The sequence below is a fragment of the Melopsittacus undulatus genome, chromosome 1, assembly GCF_012275295.1.
Source record: "Melopsittacus undulatus isolate bMelUnd1 chromosome 1, bMelUnd1.mat.Z, whole genome shotgun sequence".
In the NCBI taxonomy this organism is placed as follows: domain Eukaryota; kingdom Metazoa; phylum Chordata; class Aves; order Psittaciformes; family Psittaculidae; genus Melopsittacus; species Melopsittacus undulatus.
In genome coordinates, this window is record NC_047527.1 from 104,387,091 (window position 1) to 104,395,778 (window position 8,688).

An 8,688-nucleotide genomic window follows, 5' to 3' on the forward strand; every position below is an offset into this window, starting at 1 on the left:
CCACTGTCTTTAGATACATCTCAGTTATTATGGTACTCTAATTTATCTATTTACTTGAGAAATAAGTAACTTAAATTACAGGGTGTGTTAATTCCACTGACCTCACAAAAGGTGATAGATTTGCTGCATGACCTGGAAAAAACAACACAAAGAGAAAATAATTCAATCCATTGGCAGGTGGACTGTTAGCTGTGAAAAAAACAACCCAGCTCATTATTAAGTTCCGGCACCTGTGATTTGAGTTTCATAGCTGGCTGCTGGGTGTTCTGCTTTACATTTCAGCTTGCAGATTTACATCTCTCTGTAGCCATTCACCTGTATTGATGTCTAGATTTCTTATTTCTGCAGGCTGCCTTTTATCAGCTTGTATTCTTGAGCTGGAATTACTCCTTGCTTTGGAATTACTCCTTGTTTGTTTTTACTAGGTTGTTCTTTTCCTGCTGGTTCTTCTGTCCTGTCTAAATAATCCTGTAGTGGCTCATTGCGAAGCTGCCAGATGCTCCTTACTCAGACATTAATCAGACAGATAAGGACTGACTTTGTATTGGTGACTTGGCCAAGGGTATTTTCTTGATTGTCTTTGGGGCGCAGTTTAAGGTTAGCAATAAATAAACAAATAAAGGCTTACAGAGAAGAGCACATGATTGTAAAGACACCTTCATTGCCAGTGGTGACTACAGATGAGTTTTCATTTTGAGTACTTCAGCTCTGACCTGCAGCCCCCAGAAGGAGAGGTCTTGTGTTTGACTTTGTGAGCCTCAATTGCTGCTAGTACCCCACTGACGGGAATAGTGCAGATTTTGCCCTAGACAAACATGCCTGTGAGAATGTTCACCTTCTGCAGAGCCATTCAATGATGTATGAATGAGCTTTCTAAATTCTACTCTTGTGAGTTCCCCTTTGCTTGAATGTTGACTCAAGCAAACCTTTACACATTCCAGGGTTTACAAAGAAGCCATGCAGGCGATGTGACCTCGCTGAAAATATTAACATAAATCCTAGGCCTGTCAATAGAAATGAATCATTATTTTTAATTAACCAGCTATATATGGCCCCATGGGTTAGCTGATAAAAGACGTGTGCAGATAGCTGGTGCCAGGTTTAAACTGACTGGTATTCCTTGGTGAAAGCAAACTAGAATTTGCCCCTGTGGTACAAAGAACTAATGGTACAGTTCAAGCGTGCATTTCTAGCCATGAGATAAAACCCAAGAAGAATAACTCTGTAATCCAGGGATTTTTTCTTTTTTTTTTTTTAACTGCGTAGGGAATCTCCATTTTACCCTTTTTACACAAATTTAGCATTAAAGTTTCTGTTTTCTGTTATCCCCATGGACCTCCTCTCAGTGTGGAATATACATCTATTCTTTTTGTTTTGATCTTAACACTTGTAAGTAATAAATAATTGATTGCCAAAGGAATTGTGGGAATATATTCTGCCTTAAATTGAGCACTAAACTATTTGCAATGTGCTTAGGCAGTAGCCCAAAAGATACATCAAAGGAATGTCAATCGGATATTGGGAAGTGAAGTGTCATCATATGTTAGAATTAGGAAGCATAAAATATAAGTAAAGAGATATAACAGCTGTCAGATCTGCTACTGGTAGTAATAGAAAAATGTATGTTTTCAGAGAAGGCTATAAACTTGTGTTCAAGCTATACCACACTTTCACCTCAGTGATGACACTCCAGACCCTGTTCAGGGTATGACTCTTTTTTTTTGCTTGTTGTCTTGAAACTGGGCCTTGACAGTACATTCACCCTGGAGGTATATACAACTTAGTCTACATGTCTGTGAAATAAATCTATTGGAAAGAACTGTAGTCTGTTTACTGCAGTGAGTAGCCATCTTTGGTACTGAAGACAGGAAAACTTATTGCAGCAATACAGACTGGGAACTTACTGTGAGAACTGGAAACCGAGGGCAAACTTGAGGGCCACAGTTTGCATCTTAGGAGATTCAAACTGGACAGTAGCAAAATTTCTTCAGTAGAACAGTACAGCAGTGGAAGACATTATTTGGAATCTCGATCCTTGGAGGTTTTCAAGACTCAGCCAAATAAAACTGTGGCTGATTTGGAGTTGGTGATAGTCTGGCTTTGAGTGGGAGGTTGGTTCAGATGGCCTTCAGGTGCTTATTCTCGTTTCTCTGATTCTAGAATCTTTGTTTCCACACAACATCTAGAAGAGTCACAAGCAAGTTTGCTTGTTGCCTCCCCAGATCTGTTTGCTTTTTCTTGCTTAGAAGTTTCTTGCATCTGGACATCTGTGATCATGAGTGTGAATCAAAGATGGCTTTACAATGGCTTTATCAGAAGCCATTCTGTCTTCTGGTACTATGAAAAACTATACTATTCATGGTGTATGTTACATCAGCCTTAGAGGTTCTTTTATGCAAGGTGACTTGCAGTGACACTTATAAAGTTGCACATGTAGGGTGTTGCAAAGAGAGCATGCTGTACCCATGTTCATCTGCCATGCTCATCGTTCTTCTGTCATGATGGTGGAAAATGGTTGTGAGAAGGACACAGAATTGAGTCAGTCAACAGTTCACTGATCAGTAGTTATGCTATCAGAGAATACAGGCTGGTAGGAAAAATAAGTTCTTGTGGACTCTCTTCCGATGAATGATAATGGGTTGGATGGATTTCTAATCTTCAGAACTTCAGTGGAAGGTTTTCTAGAGATTGTTATCATAGGTTAACAATTTAAATGTGAAAACTGGCCTGTGATCTTACAGTTAATCATACTGAGATATTTGAATGAATAAAGGGCTATAGTTGAAAGGAAGCATTTTAAAATGTTCTTGTTGGTTCACTGGTGGATTAGAGTACAAGACTTTGCTCTTTTGGTTTTGAAATACCAACACTCCCCATGGACGGTAAACCTCTTTCTACTTTTGTTAAATGAAACAGCCATCTAACATTATATTAGGTTAGGGTGGCACAAAATAGCTCTATTGTGGCAGGGAAACATCATGCTGTATTTTGATTTCCTACATTCACTGCTTCCTGACACTAGTGCAAAAAGTCACTGTGCAATAACCATAATTTCCCTGATTTTAGAATGTATTCACTTTGCTTGTGTTCATACCTATTTCAGTGCTTGATTCTCTGCAAGTGTCCTCACAATAAGCTGCTGATAGGAATGTCCATTGAAGCAGCAAATTTGTATGTGAACATTCAAGTATATCTGCAGAAAATGAGTTCTAAAAATATATATATATGAATATATAAACCACAAGTTTTTTCATCAACTGTATGATCTGTGCACTCACATAAGCAGCAGAATTTTCTGAAGATGCATGTGGGGATAGGTTGCAAAAGACACTTCTTACAAGTCTGAGAAAAGCTTCAAACTGAGACCTTGATAATGATAGTCTCTGGAGAAAAAAAGTATATGATAACATTCTTTCAAATGGGGTTTTCTGACATACTTTATCAGATCACGAAAACACAGTCACCTCTTTCACTGCCGTAATCTTTGAGAAGCTCTGCAGCAGCGAATAGTGTTATATTGGAACCTTAACTGTGAAAATTAAGCACTTCATTAAACAAATCTGAGTAATTTAAGATTTTCAGTGTGCAGACTAGGGCTGTAATTGCCTGATTGCTTAAAACTGACATAAATTCAAGTTGCTCCTGCAAGACATGATCCCTCTCTGTGCTGCATGTTCTTGCTGCCTCCTTTGGGCTGTGTTGCTGGTGGGGTACTGAGCGAGCTCAGGCCAGCCACCCAGCTGGGAGCTGAAGGAGGTGGGAGGAAGGAGCCTACCTTCATTTTCAGTGGTCAATTCCCTGACGTGGAGATAGCAACATGAAGCTGGAGATGAAAGAAGGCAGGACTGTCTCATGCTGGAAACTTGGATTTGGGTTGGCAAAGGTGACTACCGAGCCAGTTACAAGAAAACCTCAAAACACTGCTCAGTCTCAAAGTTTAATTTGTTCTCTGTGAAATTTATGGTCTCAAGAACAAAGCCTGAAATTCTGAAGAACAAAAGTAAGTGTGCAGAAGAAAACACCCTGCTGCTAGGCCAAACAGAGGTGATCTGTTCAGTTTTTGGTGCCTGACCCAGCACAAGGCAGAGGGCAGTTTCTGCCCTTTAATTTGTGAGGAATTAGAGTAATAGAATTGTGAGCAATAGCTCTGTAGGCTAAAATAATTTCTGTAAAATCCTCTTAACAGCACAAGAGTTTCAACAAGAGTGATTTCACCCAATGTAGCAACTGCAGCAAGAACTGTGTTACAAAGACCTGCAGGCAAGCACTAGCTTGGATTTGTTTAATAGGTGGTCAATATGAAAGAAGATTGTCTAAAACAACGTGGAGATTTTGTCAGTGGCAGCAGACTTGTGGAAGCTGCACAGCCCATGACCATGGACTGATGAGTACTTTGCCATGTCCACGTGCCATTTCAGAAGTTACCTGTAATACTAAAAATAACTACAAGGACACATCAAGAGCAAGCTTTCTGACACGTTACAGCCATCAGCAAAGGTCTGCATTTGTGAAAGGCCACTGCAATTTCCAGCAAAACTTTCTGCTGCTCCTGGCTTCCCGCAAGCTGATTTGTGTCTGCTTCTTAGGATGAGATGCAGTTGTAGGAGGAGAATGAAACATGGAAACATCTAAAATATGTGTATCACTTAAGTGGAACCACTGGTTTGACTGGCACTAAGACTGCTGAGAGCAGAGGGCTATGAAAGAACAGAACTGGTTTGCAACAAGAAAGGGGAAATTGAGGCTGCTATGTTTAGGACTGTGAGAATTAACACCACAGCTTCTAACTGAATACAAGGGCCACTAATATTGGCGGTTGTTTTCTGGATTTAAGGATAACAAGGATTATTTAGAAAGTAACAGAGTTATGGGGATTCAGCTCTTCTCATCTTGTCATCTGGAGTCTTCACCTGACTGTTGTGTTTCCCTGCCCTTCTAAAGTGAACCTAACAGTTCCATAAAAATAGTTTTAAATAAAATACCCAGATCTGTCTCTTCATTCCCCTTTCACTCTTGCCATTGGCAAAAAAAGCCCTGACAGACAAAAGTCTTTACTCGTGTAATACCCAACCCCCCAAGTTAATTTAAAAGGTGGTGTGTAGGTAAAAAATAAAGTATGATCTGGGTGATTTTACTCATTATTATAGACTGAAGGCTGTATGAGCAAGTATTCACCTTCTCAAGAAATGGAGTACCTCTGAGGAATTAACAAAGCTAGATAGATGAGGATTCTCAGGATCCGTGAAAGGGAGCACAAATAGATTAGTTAGGTCCTTCCTTGGAAGCAACTCTGCTAACATTTTAATGCCGACATAAATAAGGTGCTTGGAGAAAGAAGGGGAAACAATCCTGATGTTTGCACAACTGTGGAAGAACCTTCTGGAGGTAGCATTCAGACATTAGCTGCATCTTCAATATTGTCCTCTTGGAATCTTGTCTCGGAGAAAACATCACATTTCACAATCCAAGCCAACAACCGTGATTTAAATCATTAATTACAAGCATTCTGCTTACATATGACTATGCACTGACCTCTATATGGCTATATGAACTCCTGTACCTGCCTTCTTGTGTCATTTTATCACCTCCTATGATGAGTCTCTTTCATCCTTATGCCATGTTGTCCTGCTGTGCTTTGACTGTGGATATCTCAAGCCAGGCAGCAGCCATGTGCTCCCCTCTTCGCAGGCAGTTCTTTGACTTGTGTCATTTTCCACTAGCACGCTCAGTCCTCAGTGGCAGTGGTAACTTGGCACAGAAAACAAAGGTTGGCAGATTATCACAGCACTGTTTTCACAGGGATAGCCAGGTGTTGACCACAGCAAGATAAATAAATGGGGATTTTCTTTTTCTCAGGGTCATCCACTCCCTCTCAGTTAAACAAGAGGAGACTCAGGCCCAGCCAGTGCTGAGCTGTCTGACATTCTCCAGCTGTGAGTTTATCATCTGCTTCTATTCTTTATTCCTCCGCACTCCGTTTTTCAGGATGAAAGTAATGACAATGTGGGATTCTAAATATATCTGAGCCACTTGCAGGTTCTGTGATTGTGCTGTAGGCTGTGTGAAATCTGCAGGCAGCAGTATGCCTGCCTGCAGTGTTGGTTTAGGTGAGAATCTGTTTAGTGCCCTAGGACAAAGTTAGAGGCATACAAAGGCCCAAAGGCTAACACACCGAAGGTGATGTTGCCTGAAACACTGTGTCTGTCAGCAGGTAATGTCCCTGCTAAAAATTACGAGTACATACAGTGGTAGATCTCCATTACAATGAATTACATACTCACTAGCACACAAAGATTCATCAAGTGAAATGTTTCAGGGAGAGAACACATCCATCTTCACAAGGACACCCTAGAAGTACTTGATTCCAGCGAGGAAGTTAAGTTTTCTTGGCTGCAGGTCCTAGACCCACTGAAGCTGTCCCTTCTGCTCCCTCACCTCCTCCTACATCCAGCCACTCCTTCCCACTTCCTTACTCCTCCTTCTGCTATGCTGGCACAAGCATTTGGGCATGTGGTGAAGTGCAAAGGGGGAGCTAATCTGGCTGAAAAAATCCTGGCTGAAAAAGAAGGGGGGAGGAGGGTTAGCCAGCTCAGCTCCCCGCTCCAATTTATTTGCAGCAATTTAGGAGGGACAAGGAGGAATGCTGTGGGAGCAGGGATTCTTTAAGCAAACAAAGCTTCTGAAAATAACGCTCATTGGGCTATGACAAGATTTCCTTTTTGTGATGACTTCTTCCTGCAACCTGCAAGGTGACAAGACATCCCTATTACAGTTTGCTGGGTGAGGATGTGGAAAAAAATAACTTGCTCACAAGTGCACTGAGGGGGAATTCAAAAGAAACTGTCAAGCAATAGTCAAGATCTTTTATATTCTTGTTTGCTATATAGTTCAGTTTAAAATAAGTTTTTAGCTAGTGAAGGTCTTAATGATATGAACCTCAATACCTTCAGAGGAGCTGCCACTTAGTTTGAAGCACTGATAAAAGAAGACAGTGGACCATCACAGAATCATCTACCAAAAAGGAAATGTCTCCCTGGTTTATATCAAGGAGTTCCTCATTTGTACTCAGAAACCTAATGGTTTATGTAATTTGTAAAATATCTTTCTATGCTTTTTTATTGGGGTGTTAAATATTATCATTATGTGTATATATATATATATATATATATATATATATCTTCCCTCTTCTATTTTTGATCCTACTTAACCTCCTGGCCTGAACAGGTAACTGGAGGCTGTAGAGAGCGTTTTCAATGAGTCAATTTAAAAGTGACTCTGGGGATCTGAGGTTGCCCAAGTGCTTTAGAAAATGCCATTGAAGACTTGGATATACCCAGTAGCTTCAGGCACTGGGCTGAAGTGAAATAATGCTTCAAAACCAAGCCTTTGCCATCAGGCAGTGATTCCAAGCAGCTGACCCAAGTCCTGTGAGCCTTCAAGTAAAAAGTGAAGAAAGACAGCTCAGAAAGCAGGTCAGTGTGCCAGGCATAATACTTCTCATTCTGTGTGTAATGAACTTACGGGATGATGAAGCCTGCAGGCTGACGAAGAAGCTCTTGAGCTAACCCATGAGAAGTGATGGATGAAGATGTGTCTGAAACCAGTTCCTGACTTGGGAATCCATGGGGGATGTCTCCATCCCTTACAAGATGAAGGATACCAAGCTCTAAGAAGGTAGGTAATGACAGGTGGACTCGTAAATAGAAAACTAAAAGCAGTCCCTGAGTAAGAGCCAGATTCTTGCCTTTTGGAGATGCTCATTAGTAAGGAGTCGGATTCATGCTTACTTTCTCACTGGCCCATTGAATGTTGTCTTCTTTGCAGCTCAGTGTGCCAGCTGCAGTAGGAAATGCCCAGGAGCAGGATTGAACTTTTCATATTCTGATGGCTGGAATGTCTTGCTAGAGAAGTGGGAGCTGTGGGAAAGAGAATTCTGGATCGTAAGCATCTTAGGAGTGTGCTGCAGACACTGAATTATGATACAAATAGCTCACAACCTCCACTGTCATCTCCAATTGTGTTCTGCAGTGAACTCCCATGTAAAGCTCACTTGGATATACTAAGATTTTTTTTTTTTTTCCAGGGATTTTTTGCAGGAAGCACAAAAGCTTCACAGGAATTTCTGAGGCAGTCCTTAGGGGCTCAATATGTTTCTTATTTTTCAGATCTCAGGTAAGTTTGTATTCCAGAATGATGACAACGGTACACACATACATGTGTATGTATACATTTAGTCCCTCCATGAGCTATTTGGTACTGCAGTAAATGGTCAGAATCACTATCTGAGAGTGCGTTCCCCTGAACTGCCTGATTTGCTGTGATGTAGATAGGGAGGATCTGGCTTTCTGGCTATTAAATCAGGCAGACTTTTTTCTTATAAAACCCAAAAAACTCCAACTGAACTGTGTTCAAGAAGTACAGTATAGAACAAACAAAAGTGTTTAGCTTTTTCCTCACTCCCGCAGGAATGGCTGGGGGCAGGGGTGTGATGCACAGAGATGAGCCATTAGAAAGTAAGTAAGGGTTTACAATGTGATGATGCAGTGGCTGTGTTCCTGCAGTGTGCCAGGCAGATTGTAACTGCCGGATAATCTTTAAACTATTGCCTCACTCTGTGTAACTCTGAGCTCCTGAATTAGATTAGAATCTCATATTTCATCCATAAAGCTGTGAAGCAGATACATTTTT